Genomic DNA, 18,369 nt, shown 5'->3' on the forward strand with positions numbered 1-18,369 from the left:
GTATTCTTTACGATAGAAGTGAATGGCCAGTTAGGCTTCGTTAAGCCTAACTGTCAATTACCCATTTGACGAGATAAAAAGACTTGATAAGACTACGAATTATGTGATATGGATATCAAGAAGGGACAAGGGGAACATCATTTAATGGTTTAACCGAGTAAATAGTGACAACCCCTAATGAAGTAGCGAAATATCAGAGTCATAAGTTAGTTCTTTGTGAATCTAAACGGTTCGTATCCCGCCGATAAAATAAATCACAAAAATCTTGCCGTTCGCCATTGTTCGCAGAGCGTTGTAAACTCTCGCTAGGTGACAAATTGTTGTTGCAAGGGGTGGACAGGAGGAAGTGGCGGAGAGTTGTCGAATGGCATTTATCATCGGCAGGCGACAACCCACCTCGACCCTTACAGAGGACGCTGCCAGCAGTTATAGATCGGGAGAGTTAAGCTGATTACAGTGACGATCCACGTCTTGGTACTTCCTTGTGAGCGCTTCTTGTAATTCATGCCGACTACAAACCAGCCGTATAAGCAGCGAGCGTTGAGATGCTGTGTTTGTCATCTTCCATACGTGATCTGGATTGCAGACGAGAAAGTGAAGTAATCGAATGAGGGTTGCGAACTATATATTTTGGATTTGACCCCCAAATTCATCCCCCTTCCTAACAGTCAACGATGTGACTGAAAATGTATGTGAAAATCAAATAAAAATGATAGCAATTACATTGAACAAATAAGATAGTCGGTGTATCTATACTCGTGCCATCTAGTGAACAAAAATGGCATTTTTACAATTAGATTTTTTTAGAATTGAAGATTATTTTGGGATAGATTGACTGCTTTTTTTTTTTTTTCGTTCTTTTTATTCGCCCGCTTGGGATTCTCTCTGTTAATAAATGTCTGATCAAAGAATGGTGATGTTGTCTTGGTGATGAATGAATGCAGGAAGATGGGAGAGTGTGGGCGGAATGTTTCTTCCTACATGCAGGATTGGAGGGGGGGGAGATGACAAAGGCATGTCTGTCCATTTTCTAGAAAAGGTCGTGTTGGCTAACGAAGCGTACAACACCCCCCCACCCCCCATTACACATCTAAGAAAGGAAGAGGAGATTGCAGAGAGAGGTTTTTCGTTAACGACACAGTAGGTTAGGAGTTTCCTGGATGATATAAAGGAGGGTTTGTTTTTGTTGTTCATTCAATGAGGTGGCGCTGAGATCAGTTAACACTACATTGTTTCTCACTAAAGATTAACAGATGGTGGTAGTAAAAGATAAAAAAAAAAACGGGAAAGGTACAAGATCGCTGCGACTGATATTCTGAACAGGAGTATACGCAAGAAGAAATAAAAACAAATATGTAAAAAAAATATATAAAAAAATTTCTTCACGGATATTACCGCTCACTAAAATGCCAAGAAACGCATCTACCTGAGCGAACCTGCATCAACAAGGAGCGCCTACTCGCACGTGCTAAAGTTTCAGTTGTTTATTCATGGCGTTCTTAATTAACTATGTTCAAGACAAAGTAGCCGGCGGAAGCTGTCCAAGACTAAAGCCGTCATTCAGCCTTTTCACACTGTAGGTGGCGTTAATAACATCCATGCTGTTCACCAGGAAAATTAGCAGCCCAACAATACCACTTCATCAAAATGCTTCATACCCCCTTTAACACCCCCCCCGACACCTTTCCCTTACTCTACCTTGCAAGATATATGGTCTATTGTTCTGCTACGTTTTCTTTGAGCACAAGACTAGACGTCTTATAAAGGTTCAATAGTGGTTTAGTAGTGAGAAGAGCAATAAAAGCTAACTATACGTAGATAGCAATTCACTTATCCTTATAAGGCCTGGCTTAAAAGGACGAAGCAAGAATGCTTTTTATCTTCCCCGTTATCTGTAGAGGACAGTGTAGGGATAGGGTGTTATTGAGCTATTAAAGCTCTGATCATGGCAGGAGGGTGACAGCAATAGCCGAGCCTCAGTTAGAACTTCATTCACAACAGCATTTGCCATAATTTCATCATTTCATAATTTCATCATGAACTCATTCTAAGAGTTAAAGCTATATTAATAATTAAAAAGTGTATTGTAAAACTAAATCAAACATTTTAAAATTCAAATAATTTTTAATAAAACTAAAGTAAATTTTACTAATATATAACTTACTTTAATTTTCTATAGAAAATAATTATTTATTAATAAGTTATAATATGAATAGATTGATCGGTGCAATCACATGGAGCTTGAGTTATTTTGCTACTTTATATGTATGATTTCCGAGGCAATCGTGGTTCACTCTTTTAATTCTGTAAACATTCATTTATCTTCGCTTTTTTTCAATATTTAGTCTGTTTTACAAAATTTAGATATTCACAGGCATGTACATACATCATTCAATAGTATTTTAGGGTTCGAAGGGTATTTTGTAGTATCTTTCTATTGGCCATGCTAAAAATTAAAACTCTAGTGCCATCTACTGGCAAGGTAACAAACTATGACTTAATTATAAGTTAGTTATTTTTGCTGATCCTCCAACTCTACACAACGCCATCTACCGTCCCCCAACACAACTAACAGTATTTTTTTAGTAAGTTACGCATGTTCTCTTGTCCGATTTTGCCTATATTGCATCAATGAGTCACTAAACTATCATATAAGTAAAAAATAAATTTCAAAAATACATAAAAATTAAAAATAAATAAATAAAATATATAAACAGTTATTGCGTGTTGAAGTATATCTATCTGATAAGTTAAAAATAATGTAAAAAACATGCAAGGTTGTCGCTTGGTTTTCATATACTAAAATTTGCACTACAGAAATTGCATTGAAATAAAGATAAACTAAATTTAAAGGGGGGAAAAAATCGTATTCAGCGAACTGTAGCGAAATGTCAACTTGAACAATATATTTCCGACCAGCAAAGCAATACTAAAAAAGGACATTGACGCGAAATTATCATTGTTGTTAGGACTAGTGACATAGCTTTGACATGCTAGGCATGTTTATGACAGCGAGTATAGTAAATGTGTTATGAAAACAATATTTCTCTGAAGACCGCTGGGACTAGCACTTCGCAAAGCTGTCGTATTCTTACGAATAAGCGGATTAGAATTTTCTCACTTTTTATTTTGTCGTCAGACGCAGATGTAAGGTGAAGCTACTTTTCGTGAAAGATATCTAACGAAGTAATTACCTATTACACAATGGAATGAATTTATTACTTTTATCTTCTGTATTTCCTTTCAGGTTATCGTTGCGATTAATGCAAAGGAGTGTTTTATGGAATGCGGAGAAAGGAGTGGAAATTTTAAATGAACGTCTGGAAGGAACAGTTTGTGAAGTTAATCTAAACAGATTAACGAATGAAATGTGTGAAAGTTGTCATACTTTATAAATTTTACAGTTCGAAAATAATTGAACGAAGAATTAATTGCGATAAATTTAATTAGCACTACAATGAGAAAATAATCTTTAAGGTGATCGCAGTTAATATGGAATCTGTTGTAAATTGGAAAGCCAATGGTTGTCAACCACATAGATAGGATTTACATTGTTGTTAATATGCAAAGTTAAAGGTCTAAACAATAGAAAAAGCGCGAGCTGGTAGGACATCTGCTGCTGATATCAAATGCTAAAAATCTAAACAATTGAATCAGCGTGGAACGAAATACACAAGCGCGAGCTGATGTCATGTGAAATGTTCAAAATCTAAACAATAGAACAAGCATAAAACCAAACACACAAGCGCGAGCTGGTGTGACACGCGTTATGAATAAATTATGCGTCAATTTCACTCCTAAAAAAGGAATAGAATTTTTTAAAAAAAAGTATATTTTACATCAGTATCAGGGTGTGCATAATGCGAAGTTTGGACCTGCTAATGCAAATCACACAAAGAAAAAAAAAATGTATTTTTCATCGACTTTATCCAGATTGTTGCTTTCAACAATTAAAAATCTGATCGTGATTCAGAAGGCGCTACTTATCGAAAACAATTGTGTTTTTGTAACACAAAAGAAGGATAGAAGCATTAAGACACTTGGGGGCGATCAGCTTACTACAATACACGTACGATGAGTACCAGGTGTTGGGGACGCGTTACCTCTAGAGGTACGGACACAATTTACATACAATTACACTCTATTTGTTGGGCAAGCGAAGTCATGTACTCAGAAACGATTAGCTCAGAGGTTTCTTATTATCTTCACACGCACACAAAGTGACAGAAACACAGCCCACTTCTCATTATGCCCGCTGAAGCAAAAGAAATATTCCACATCCTGAATCACTCACAGCTCATCGGAACAAATAAGACAAAGACCAGCTTAGCTTCGTCGGGGAAGTACCTAGAAAATTAAGGAAGATGCGTGAAAAAAGATGCCAATATATACTTAATTGTGTGCACAGCTAGAAGGGTCAGCAGTATGTGGTCCCACCTATGACTATATGCCTGTTCGTGACGATTAGCAATACGTAAATTGCTTCGTTTAAAACAATAAAATAATATGACCATTGACTTATGGACAGTTTCCTTTGAACTGTAATTCCAAGCCAACATTCACTGATGAGGTGTGTGTGTGTGTGTGTGTGTGTGTGTGTGTGTGTGTGTGTGTGTGTGTGTGTGTGTGTGTGTGTGTGTGTGTGTGTGTGTGTGTGTGTGTGTGTTTAAAAATATTTCACTTATAATATGTGCATTTATGATTTATTAAAAAAATAGCATTTCAGAAATCTATTAAATTGTTAAGCTTTAATTATATTAATTATAACACGAGGACCTTCTATCAGGGCTTTTCATTTAAAGGTGGGTTAACCGGTCTCATACAGAGAGGGTTATCAGTCAGTTCTTTCTGAAGACATGGCCGGATCGATCCCCGGACATCACTCCATGTGACTTTTGGCTGTGGGGTATTTGAAATCCGTTGTGTATGTTGGTGGCGTTCCCAACTTGCATGTCTTGAAAGAGAACATAAAACGGGCTCTTATGAACATCCAATCCGACTCCGTACGCTCAGCTGTAGAGCATGTCGCACACCGGATGCAATTTGTTGTACACAGGAAAGGTCAGCACACTGAAAATCGAGTATGTGGTCCAGGGGACCCTGATTCTGATGAATAAAACATTATTTCCTTTGAGTTCAATCACTACATTAATTTCTGTGTCTCTCGCAAGTTGTTGTTTTAGTTTAATTATTATTATTATTATCATCATCATTGTAACGCGCCACATATCCAGCTGGAATGAGTGACGCGGCTGTCGCTTACACCGTCGAAATGTTATAATTCCATTTTTTTCTGCCTTTATTCGTTTAAGTAATTATTCGTTTGTTTTCGGCTCCGACAGCGCCAAAATTTCCCTTATCGGTGAATTTGGTACTAAATCTTTTTTTCGCGGAAATCATCTCCCCATGCCTTCAAAAGTCTCAACACAAAATTTAGTCTCATTCCGTTTATTGGTTTTTAGCCACCCTGTATATAAATTCAACCAAAATCATGCGTATTCCTATTTCAAATGCATCAGTTATTACCTATAAAATTATTCAAAAGGTTAGGAGCGCCATCTACAAAACGATAGATGAGTTCCTATTCAGATAAGCTATAAAACTAGTAAATAATTCATGAATAAAACAAGAGACTTAAGTGATCTAACGGTTATTGGATGGGAGTGACAATAAGAAATAAATTCCACGTCCCCAATACCCTAAATAAACTTCTATATGATATTACACTCTGCTGTGCTGAAAAGGGGTTTTGTGGTTTTCGTACTCAACAGATGTTAATGACTATTTTTCCTATAAGCGAAAGTACGGCCCTGAATATCTAAACTAAAATGTGTTAGTAAATCCTTTATAAAGACTCTGCGTCTCAGATGGGACTCGAACCCACATCGTTCCAACTAAGAGACAAATATGACGATGGTTAGTTAGATATTCAAAATACTTATCATTAACTCTAATTAAAGAGTGTCTTGAGTCAAAAATAAGGGTGGGGAGATAATGAAAGTGGCATTTTTATATCGTAAAACCCTGTAATTGTAATACAGTACACTATTATGCACCCGTGAGGAGCTTAAGGATCTTTCTCAGACATAGCCAAGTTAACCGTCTTGGGCGAGGACTACAGAATTTTTCTCCCCCAGTTTATCTGGGATTTTTCCTCCCGCAAAGCAGGCAAACCGGTCTTAAGAACACAACGCTTGAGCGTGGGGGGTAACGAGCCCACCTCGTAGTGAGTTATGAACCCCAAAAATGGGAGGCCAAGGCCCTCCGTGGGGCTGTAGTGCCGAAGATGAAGATATCATGCATCCATCTTCTGCAAATAATTCATTAAAGTTCTAAATAAATTTACTATATATATATATATATATATATATAAACATAATATATAGAAATATTAAAATAATTTCTTTCGATTTTAGCCTGTAATAATTGGAGTAGTTTTATCACACCTTTTAGTAGTATTTATCTTTCATCTATAAAAGAAAACACATTCCATCATAAGGAAGGAGCGGTTGGGAGGTAGGTAGGAGAAAAAGTCCTTTTCAGGACTTCCAGGGTAACAAATGGCAATGCTGTAGCCAATGAAGTTTTAACTGAGGCTCGGCTATTGCCGTTACCCAGCCATGACTAGAGCTTTTAGCTCAATAACACCCCATCCACACAGATTTTCTTCATTCAGATGACGGGATAAAGAGTCAAGGACTCAGTCCATCGCCCAGTTCTTTTAAGAACTATAAGGAAGGAGCTTGGTTGGATTGATTCATTCAATCCGATACCCTTGGAGGGTAATGGATGGCAATGCTGTAGCCAATGAAGTTCTAACTGAGGCTCTGCTATTGCTGTTACCCTCTTGCCATGATCAGAGCTTTATAGCTCAATAACACCTTCTCCTTACACTGTATTCCTCTACAGACAACGGGGAATATGAAAAGCATTCTTGCTTCGCCCCTTTAAGCCAGTCCTTATAAGGACTATATAAGGAGGGAAAACAAAATATTTATTTATTTATTTAAAAATATACTTGTTCTATTACAATACTGTACTTTCATTCCATTTACCCATCTAAGATTTTTTTTTTTAAATAAATTTAGTTTTACATTTTCTACTTCATTAACAATTTTAAAAAAAAATTTCTTAATACTGTGTATTAATTTTTTTCACTATTTCACAGAAAATAGAATTACGGTACAAGAGAAGTTACGATGGGGAAAAAAAAAACTATGCTTTTTATGATAAAAAAAATATAATTTCTAATAAATTAGAATTTCGATGGGTTCCACTGTTTACATATTCTATTTACGATATCTGGCGTCTTGAAGAATTTATAGCATCCGATTAATTATTAATATTTGCGACAAAAGAAAAGAAGTACTCAGGGTCCAAGAAGTGGAACGTCAAGAAAGATATCAAAAGCGCTAAGAATGCTAAATCCTGCATATACAAGTTCCTTAATACAGAAATTAGCATTTTGGGAGCCATCTTGGAATTCTAAACTGGGTTCTCAATCTTCTACTTCCTATCAGAAGCTATATTCTGTTTTACACATGCGCAGACCCTCATATGCAGGCATTTGAAACCATATTCGATGTAATAGGGCGTTTGACAAACTGCGTGTGTTCTTTTGTCTGTTTCGTGGGATGAGAAATTCAAGTTTCCGGAAGAGAAAACTTGACTTACTTACGAGACCTGCTAACTCACCTTCAGATGAAAAGTCCTACGAAACCGACCAAACAACGTAGGCTCCCCAAAAGATGAGTGATAGAGGATATTAGAGGTTTTTGAAGAATTCTTTTGACAAGACTGAGTAGAATCATGACAGAAGAATTAGAAAGGTCAGAAAGGATGGATTAAGAAAGATAATCTGTTATCATTTTTCGTTTTTCGCTTCGACGACATATTAAAATGCACGGAACCCATAGGTTTCAACGTGCTACAGCGCCATCTATAATCAGGTTTTATTCACTCAAGAATAATTAAAAGTTCGGAATGTCACAGAGATTAAAAAAAAAAAAAAAAAGACTGAAGGATAAGTGTGGCCATCTGGTGGACATTATACGAATTTTTACGCGTGTAACACATTGTAATTACCAAATAGGTAAAGCACCAGAGGATGGACTGTTAGTGGTAAATTAAGTGGGCGTGTCTACTCTCAAATACTTGTAGACGCACCCTGAGCAACTCTCGCACATCGGGGGAGGGGGGGGAACGAAACGACGTCTAATCTTACCTATAGGCGGAGACGATAAATTGGTGTCAGTACTCCAGGCTCCTACGGCTGTCCTCATTAAGGGTGCCAGTTACACGTCTCCGCCATCCCATCCCGTCTGTATCGTCCCACCTGGAGCGCCCTCTGTCAGGTGTCAACTGCACAAAGGTGTTATTTGTCATCGTGCGATAGAGTGTACGCCTCAGATGAAAAAGATGATGAAGATGCCCCCTTAACCCTACACGTATGTTCAGTTATTCATATTCTGGGGGGGGGGGATTGTAAATTATTTTTTATCCTTTGCAGATCCGTCACTAATATATTTTTGTTTGTCTAGGTGTTCATCAAGACGAAATAAAGAGGGTCGTAGGCATTATGCGATTTGTGGACATTTTATGATTACATAATTCACCATAAAATATTGCATAAGAATCATTTTAATGAAACTAAAAAAAAAAAAAAAACGGTTGATTTCATGTAACGTAACAATGCTCAGTCACGTGTGAAATCCATTGTTAATTTCATTGATAAGACTGGCATCTTGCCAATGAAATTCACAGCAATGAAAAAGCAGACTATTGTTAATAATTAACATAACAATTTTTTTATAAAACGATTTAAGAATCTTTTTTTTTAATATTATTTTCTTTTACTTACACACGTCGTGTAACTTGACGAAAGATCCGTTGTCTAGCAACAGAGGAATGTACAAAGGTGAGAATATATTCATCCATCTTTCTGCTAAGCCATGATGAATAATCTGCTCATAAAAAAAGGCAAAAAAAGATTTAAAAAAAAAAAAAAACAATTGTATATCAGTATTGACATTTCTAATAGCACTGGAATGATGTGATTATGTTTTGTGCTCGCACTCGACAATGGGTACCGTTGTCAGTTGGCCATAAATGGATATCACCACCATCTAATAAAACAATGACAAAACATCTGTAAGACAGATGAGACATGTATCAGAAAGCCGTAAAAAAAAAAAAAAAAAACCACCACTTACGTTACACTCGACTGTCAGTGTCTTAAATCCAGTTCAAAGTTTCCTACTGGAATCATGACTTAATTATCTTCTATTGTCTTGAGCTCACGTATTACTGAGCAGCCAGTTAATGATGTTGGCGTGCTGCTATTTTTTTTTTTTTATTACTTCTTTCTTTTGAAAGTTGAAGGAATGCTGTAAAAGAACCTGAACTGTCTCCCCCCCTCCTGCTGCTGATGTAGAACTCAATACAAGCAACACATCACTGACAAAAGTGTCAGACACACCTTTAATTTCAAGACAGCCTCACAGAGCAACCATGAAAAGTTGTAAAAGCATTTATCTCAGCGAATTCGAACTGGACAACTCGTATTTTTTTTTTTTTTTGTTTTATTTCTCTCTGTTCTATGAAGAGAAAGAATACAACGAATTCGCTACGAGTGTTGGCTTTATAAATAAAATATCAATAATTACGTGTTTTATTTTTGCTGTGTTTGAGTGAAAATATAATTCTCATGTGTCAATAAAAAATGGAACATTTTTGTTGACAAAAATAAATCTTTTACACGATAAAATCAAATTATTTTGATTTTTGCGATGTATTTATGCATCAGGGGCACTTAGGATCAGTATAGCCCTCTGGTGGACATTTTAAGAATTTCTGAGGTAGGAATCTAAAACAATACATGATGAGCACATATTATTTTTTTTTCAGCAATATGACGTCATCTATTATGATCAGGCATTGTGACGTCATCCATTAGATGGTATGTATTGCAAAACATACTTGTGTGCATTTGTGCTTTTTTTTTTATCCTAAAATTTATCGCTTCAATACAAAAAAAAAAAAAAAAAAACACTGGGTGTATTTGAATAATGTCATAGGATTACATAAAGTCTATTTGAAAAGGTGAGTTAACCCATTTGATACGGAGATAACGTGGCTTTTTCTGCCTGAAACTCATTTTTATCCCGCATACAGGCCAATCGGCAGAAGAACATACACAATTTGCAGGGAAAAAAATACATAACAATAAAAATTTATATGGCTTTCATAAGATGGTGCCATACCTGTCCGTATGGGCCTCACAATCGCAGCATCATCATATGCTAAAAATAAATTCACTTGATCAACAATATTTGAAAGTTATTTTGATGCCAAAGATGTCCAAAACAAAGTAAATCAAACATAGTAAATTCGTTGCAAGCCCCCAGTAGGGGGTTACATTTTGACCAACAGATAGTTGGAAGTGCGTAACTCACTTTTGGAACTAACACAGTGAATGTTTTGTGAAAATTTTGTCCCAAATGGATTGGTTAAGCAGAAATACCTCCATTACATCTTATCAATAATTGTTTAGCTCACAGATGACAGGAGAACAACACAAAGATTTATTTAAAATTTTCGTCTTCCAAGTTAATGCATATTCTAATACTTTAGTTTGATTCTTAGACAACGAACACACACGCACACTTCTCTGTATTGAAACAGGACGATGCAATTACCGATGTTATTTCATAGTTCTGTGATGTGTACAAGTCCAGGCGTAGTCCAATTACGGGTACGGTACTAATGAAATATTTACTGCGTGGTTAAACACCGAATGTCAAATGTCTTAGAGCTGTAGAAGGCAGTCGTGGTTTCTGCAAATCAAACAACATGATTTCGTTTTAAACTTTCGAATACACACACTGCTGAGTACGTGGCCTGTAACTTAATCAAACAGCGTAGAAAACTGCAATAATTTATAATTTAGGCAAGACAGTTGTCGATTGTGGCGCTCTCTAGTTGATCAAACAGTGCATTTACGACCCCCCCCTCAAAAATTTTCTTCAGGAGTTAAATCTAGTAGTCAAATATTCCCATACAAAATCAGTAACAAAATTGGTAACGAAATTAGTTGTACTCGTAATTAAGACAAAGTCATATTTCCATAGTAACAAAAATAGTTGCCATGGTAACAAAAATAGAAGAATTTGACGTTAGATTTCTATAATAACACAAAATTAGTTATACCCAAGACGAATTCAAAGTTAGGTTCCCATGGTAACAAAAACAGTTATAGGACGAATTTGAAGTTGTTGCCATGGTAACAATATGATCTGTTTTCTTAATAAATTGTCTTACGACTATATGCTAAGTAGTTATTTATAAAGGAAAATAAAACATTTTCCTTTATAACTTAAAGCCAAAATTGTTTATAAAAACATGAACTTCAATTTTGACTATTTTTTTTCCAAGATAAAATTTATAAAATAAACGGTATAATATACGAATATTTTTTTTAAAAAAAATCGAGTATACATTAGATAATAATTTACAATCATCACAGGCTCAAAAAATAAATAAAAATTGAATGCATGGACTGTGTGGGTTGAAATCAGTTCCTCTGTCCACACCATAAATGGTCTTCGTATCGCAATAGAGTCACTTTGCTTAGTTAATAAATATTTCACAGAAACTATAAGATTTGGCTATCAACACGGTAACCAGCGAAGGCCGAGTGATGTATTATCGTTATCAATGTACACGCATCTGTTCTTCTAGCGGTAATAATAGCCAACATACGAAACAACATTAAGGAGGCCTAGTTCTCTCCATTACACCAGAACAGATTGCTCAAACAGTGGAGAAACCAAGTAACAATCAGACATGCGTAGACCAACAATAATCGTTATAGTTTGCTATTTATTAATCGCGAGCTTGCTCGAGCAATAATATTTCCTCATCTTTAGTACTAATACATGGCTAGCCTCTGACACGATGACCTGAACGATAATGGTAAACCGCTAATCAAATTCTCCCTTTGCGAATAGCAGATATTAGCGGCATAATATGCCCATATAAGACGCAAGAAGTTCGTAAGAAGCCGGAACGATGGTTCTATTAAATGAAGGCATTACCATCAAGCTAATGAGGACATAGCACTTGGATGAGATAAGACCCGGAGGGAATTGTCCGCTGGCTAAATAGCTTTGGAAAAAGAAAGGAATATAAAAACATTTGCAAGACACTTAAATTTTGAAGGATGTCTGAAAATGATTGCGCTACAACCTCGGGGAATTATGGGAACGTTTTGGCGCTTCTTGTCGGCTAAAAAATAACGACTGTCTGATGCTGCTCGGATTTAGTCGTGTATTAAATGGGCTTGGCCCTCATTACCGATGCCTTTCGTGTACAATAGAAATTGTTTGGATGGGTTTCATTATGGGGTTTTGAAATGATGAAGGTTTTAGGCTCTTACACGAAACGTCATTTTTTATTATAAAAGATTATCGTTTATTTTTTCCAAAGGCTAATAGGAAACACCTTTGCTATAGGGCCTTGTGGCCTCTCCCTTGTGGGAGTGATAAAAAGAAAAACGCCTCCCTGATCACAGGCACTCATCAATATGCTATATATATATTTTTCTTTTTTCTGTCACGGACATATTTACCGATAATGTTCATTTATCCGAGTAACAAATGATTCAACGGCTTTACATGGCGATTTATATTTTTGTATTCATAAATATAAGAAAAAAAAGTAAGTATAACGCCTTGCGTGTTTATATTACTTATTATAAATGCTGAGAATATTTATATTTAATATGTAATGTTTAAAAAATTGCTTTATAAATGATATATAGACAACTCGAACAAAAAAAGACAATTTTTGAGAAAAAAATTTCCTTGGAAAAAAAAAATATATTCGTATGATGATATAACGGCCATGAGGCCCTTTTTTTACGGTAAGTATGGCACTATCTCAATCCCCCCTCCCTCAAATTTTATCCGGGCTCAGGACCGGCATAGCTGATGAATCAGGCCTATGGCTGGGTCTAAGGTATTACTGACTGTAATTTGTGTGTGTTCACGGGACCTACTTGCGGGAGGAAATCCCCCCCCCCCACAGATGAGCTAGGGAGAAAAACCCTGCTGTCCACGCCCAAGATCGGCGACGGGAATCGAGCCCAGGATACTCCTTTCCCAGGTATGTGGTTGCGAAGCGCACAGTCACTAAACTAACCGCGCGGACAAAAAAATAAAAATTAATAAATAAAATATAGACGCTAGCACAAAGAATAAAAGGAAAAGGTGGAGAATAGTAACTGCTCCATACCAACTTGGTATTACTCCTAAATACGAGAAATTATTTGCATGTCAATACACCTAAAATCATTTAACCAATATTTTTGAACATTCATCCACGAACAAGTCATTCTCCCCATTACACATCACAAGCTGGAGAAAATCAATGAATTTCTGTCTTTGATGGTGCTCCAGCATGGCCTATTTATATACTATGAAATTTATTTTCTATAAGATCGTGAATGGGAAAAACTGTAGTGGCTAAGACATACGTTGAAAATGTCGCCATTCATACCGGAAGATTCGATGTCGGGGAAAGATTGTAATTATAATGGAAGTGGAGATGCACAACAGACATACCAGAGATAGTATACAATCATTACGTAGCACTTCAGTACATTGCGTCGTACATTTCAGTAGAAGTAGCCCGGATGTTGAATCCTAAGCCTTTTCGCCTGTGGAGAAAACATATGCATTGATTAGCCTTCCATGGAAGAGGATGGCCCAGATCTAATCCACTGGAACAGCATAAATCAAAGACTTACGATTATCCTGTTTATGTAATTTCTCCCGGCCTTCGATTTTAATGATCGTTCTTGTCATATCCGATGAACCTTAAAGCAGATTTTAGTAAATAGCTATTCGAAATATATTAAAATAATAATAATTTATCAGATGTATGGATGGAATACGAAGAAACTTTAAAAAAAGCGAGTGGCTTGTCGCCCGGAGATCAAAAAACCATTTTATAATATAGTGAGCTGGGGAAGATCAGTTGAAGGTGTATTTATCATTTCGTTAAGTTACAAGGAAGTCTCGCAAAATAGCCGACAAGGGGATGTAATGGAAGGTGGAGTGTCTGTCCGCCTACCTTTCTCTATGGGTGGCAGGGTGAGGCTCGGAGTTGTTAATTATGTCTGCGAATATCATTTGTCCACAATACGGCCGATGGAAAAGGTGGACGTGGGAGATGCTAAACAGATGGTTGGAGACAAGAGTCAAATGCATTTTCCCTATTCAGCTCCCATTTCTAAAACATTCTATTTAACCTATACGAGGAACTGTCGTCATCATCATATGTCAAGGGATGCTCAGAGAGAGAGAAAGATTTTAAAAATACCTCAAAATAAATTTATTTATTTATTTTTATTAGATAAAATTTGGAAATTAAAAAAAGTCAATGAAATTTATATATTTAAATGAAGTAATGAAGTAAATTTTAGTTTTATGCTTTTGTTATACTAAACACCATTTTATTTATACCATAAGTTATATTGAAGAGAATTAAGTATCTTAATTCTCTTAAATATAATAATAACAGATGTACCAAATTAATAATTTGTTTATCTGTTATTATTTCTTTATCTTTATATAAAAATAGTATTCTCTATTGTTTACTCTTGGCATATTTATGATTTATTTTTCAAGTCGTTTTTCATCAATCATTATAAAAAATTAAATATTATTAATTTATTTTAATCGCATTTAAATGCGATTTTTAGTCCTATCTTAATTTTCTTCCGATTGTAAGTTTTATTTTGGTTTTAATTTTAACATGAAAAAAATCTGCTTAAAATGGGTTCTTAAAACAAACGCTATAAAAAATTTGAAGAAATATTTTTAAATGAAATGTAAATTAAAATGAATTTTAAATTAAAGCAAAGGAACCAAATGATGGCAATGACATGAAATTTGTGTGTGTGGGGGGGGGGGAGGTTTCATTGATTGTTTTAAAATCATCAAGACGAATATTTTTAGTTGATCATAATCTTCATGTTTCAATAACATTTAACTTCTCAAAATTCAAATAATTTTAACATGCACCTAAAACCCAACGAGTCCTGTGGAAATTAGATTTATTTCCATAGGACTAAACCGCTAGAAAATTTCCTCAACCACACGTAGGATTTCTCCTCCTGAAACCCTAGTTTTTAACCTGTCAGCTCAAAAAAAAAAAAAAAAAAAAAAAAAAAATCGACGATAGAATTTCAATTTGAGACAATAATACAGCGTTAAGCTTAGGGACCAACAAGATAGCGGCAATTGTCTACCGTACTCCACTCCCCGGATTCCTATGAAAATCACTAATAGACTTGGAACCAGCTATCAGTGACGGTTACCAATAGAGATTGGCTGCTCTTAACCTTCAGAAAATTAGTAAGGCAGAAAAGAGCCTCACTATTCGACGAATAAAATGTATTATACGGTTTTTATATCTTAATTTTAAAACAGTTTTGGTTGCATTTTATTTAATTGATATAATTAATTAAATACTTTATTGCCTGGGTTTAATTAATGTTTCTTACAGCTTTTGTAGAAGCCATTTTATTGTTTCAATTGTCCTCTTTGTTGATCACTTTCAACAGTTCTGATAAACAAAGAAAAAAAAAAACGAATAATAAAAAAAAAAAAAAAAAAAAACCGCAGAAGCTTAAACAGACAGATTTCTTCCGATATCCGTAATGTCATCCTAGGTTGCAGAAACATATTTTCTTTTTTTTTTCTTTGAAATTATCTCGTAAACCGTTGGAAGACAGAAAGGTGGATGGTAGGGGAAGTAGAGGGGGACAAGTATAAACTGCACGAATCTTTCCTGTGCAAAACAAAATGGAAAGAAACTGGCTCCGAGTAGAGCTGTGAAACCACTATTAGTAGCTTTAATGATGTAACCCGGTAACCCCTAGAGACAGTTCCATCTTGCCGCTCTGCTAGTAATTACAGAGTAGGCGTCGGTCTCGGCACCTCACATCGGGCTTTGAGGCCATCCCCCCATCTCTCTTTGAAACTTTGCAGAACATGGCTGCGTTAGTTGAGAGAACAATAGACTGCCGTTACGAAGTCTAAGAAAGGCGTTGAAAATTATATTTATGCGCTAATTTTTCACCTTCTTGAAGGTGTCTTGTCTCTGTGGCTTAATTTTAGTTAATTCTCAGACACTCGGAGATCCCTGTCAACGGCGAGAAAAATTTCCTTAATACCGAAGCTACTATACACCCCTCTATATGAATTTCTTTATGAAATTCGTGCAGTTTATACTTGTCCCCCCCCCCTCCCCCCACACAGAAATACGTTCCTTCTTTCCAATTTACTATCATTCTCTCCATGTGTCCTTTCATTTGAACACTGGTGGTTCTAAAGCATGCGATATGACACGAGATGGTTGTAGAGAAGTCAGCGACTCTGGTGCATACCAAAAACAAAATAAAACAACAAATAAAAAAAAAAAAGTTGGAAAGCCTGCACCTTTCAATTTGTTAGGAGTGAGTGGAAGAATACGATTACAATTTGGGAAGCTCTGAATATTTGGTCATCAGCGAATCTAGTACGCTAGCTCCACTCTTTGCTCTAGCAGGGGTTTGCCTTAGTAAGGAGAGCCAAGTTCTTGAGACGAAGCTATCCTTCTTGTCTTCTTCCGCATGGCAGTTGATAGATGTGCTGAGAGTAGACAGGAGTAGCTTATGTAAGTCAGGGCGAGTGATGAAGTGGGGCATTCCTCACTTTGTGCAAATGGCATTCCTTTGTAGATAGAGCGAACGATAAATGACTTGACATTCACTAGTAAACATGCCTCGCTAAGTTTTTTTATTATTATTTTTTTCTTACCTCTTGCTGAGTGTCTATCGGCGAGACTGTATCCTAACGGATAGATCGCAAGAAGAAATAAAACCTTTGTATTAAGTCTCAACAATACACACTTCCAACGATTAATCACATGACCCCCGAAATCTATAGCTAGCAACAGATGAATAACCACAAACGCGTTTGGTTCGCGTCCACTTTGAAGAAAAAAAAAAAAAAAAAAAAAAAATCTAATTTATGAATTCTCAGAAGCAATTTTTTTTCAAAACTGATCAAAGATACTCCAGCAGTGACACGTCTGTGTGCGGGAGAGCCAAATGTTAGACTCAGGCAAACTCCTAAGCCTTAAACACAGCAATAAGTCACTGGTTACCTAATAATCTACACGTTTTATGTCTGTCCGTCCGTCGGCATGTCTATTTTATGAACATGACAAAAGATAAAGAAGAGACTCCTAAATCTAAATGGCTGAAAAAATATTCGATCTTCCTCCCCCCCCCTCTTTTTTTTTTTTTTTTTTTCTGTTCACAAAGCAACATCGGAATTCTTATCAAACCCTTCCGTCATCGGATGATGTCGTCTATACATAATCCCCCATACCGAAAATAGTCATATATGACATTCAATTTGTCTCCATTTAAACAGGATAAAATGGTCTATTAATACGGAACGTTTATAAATTTTTAGATAGAAATAAATTTTATTTGGAAGATATTTGATATTTGAAGATATTTGAAGAACGGAAAAAGGACATACTTTAACTATTTGACACGTGACCTTCCTATAAAAGGTACCCATAAAAACAAATACGGAAACAATTCCTGTATAGCAAGTCTATGCATTATACGACAGCATATAGACAGGACTATTTCAACAATATATATAAAAAGAAATATTTATTTTTACAATATTTACAAAACCAAGCGCCACCTTACGGTTAGTATGCGAAACACTCTCCTTGAGCACCACAGGAAAACGAAAAATAATCCGTATCGTAAAAAAAAGTTAATGATTATTTTTTTTTTAATTTTTTTTTTTACTTCTTCCGTTTATGTGAAGTGCATGCAGACATCTTCCTAATTATATTATTCCTTATAGGCAACAATATTCTGATTTATAGTCTAGTTTTTAGAAAAATATCCTGGACATAAATCGAGGTATTATTGCATAGGCATTAGTCAAAAATTATTTCCTTTTTCCGTTGGCTTGTAAATATTTATAATTTCTGTACGCATTCTTTCCTTGTGGTTAATCTTTATAGTAGCGATGACCTCTTTAAGGCAGCAGAATCATTATGTGTCTTGTTAAACTGCTTGAGTGTGGAGTGACAACATCTGTTTCCTGTTGGATATCAGTGTCGACCTCGCAGTTGCCAGCGACAAAAAACACCGCTGATTTCCAACAAAACAGTCCGCTATACTAAAATGCAAGAGCGGGAGAGATAAAGCTGTTTTCCCGTTGCTTACCCACTGGTCCTTTAATGTCTCTCCGCCGAAAATAATAAAACCTATTTATTTTTAAAACGGCT

Source organism: Typopeltis vanoorti, chromosome 20, assembly GCF_054136105.1.
Source record: "Typopeltis vanoorti isolate ZY-2024b chromosome 20, IOZ_Tvanoo_1.0, whole genome shotgun sequence".
NCBI classification, from domain to species: domain Eukaryota; kingdom Metazoa; phylum Arthropoda; class Arachnida; order Uropygi; family Thelyphonidae; genus Typopeltis; species Typopeltis vanoorti.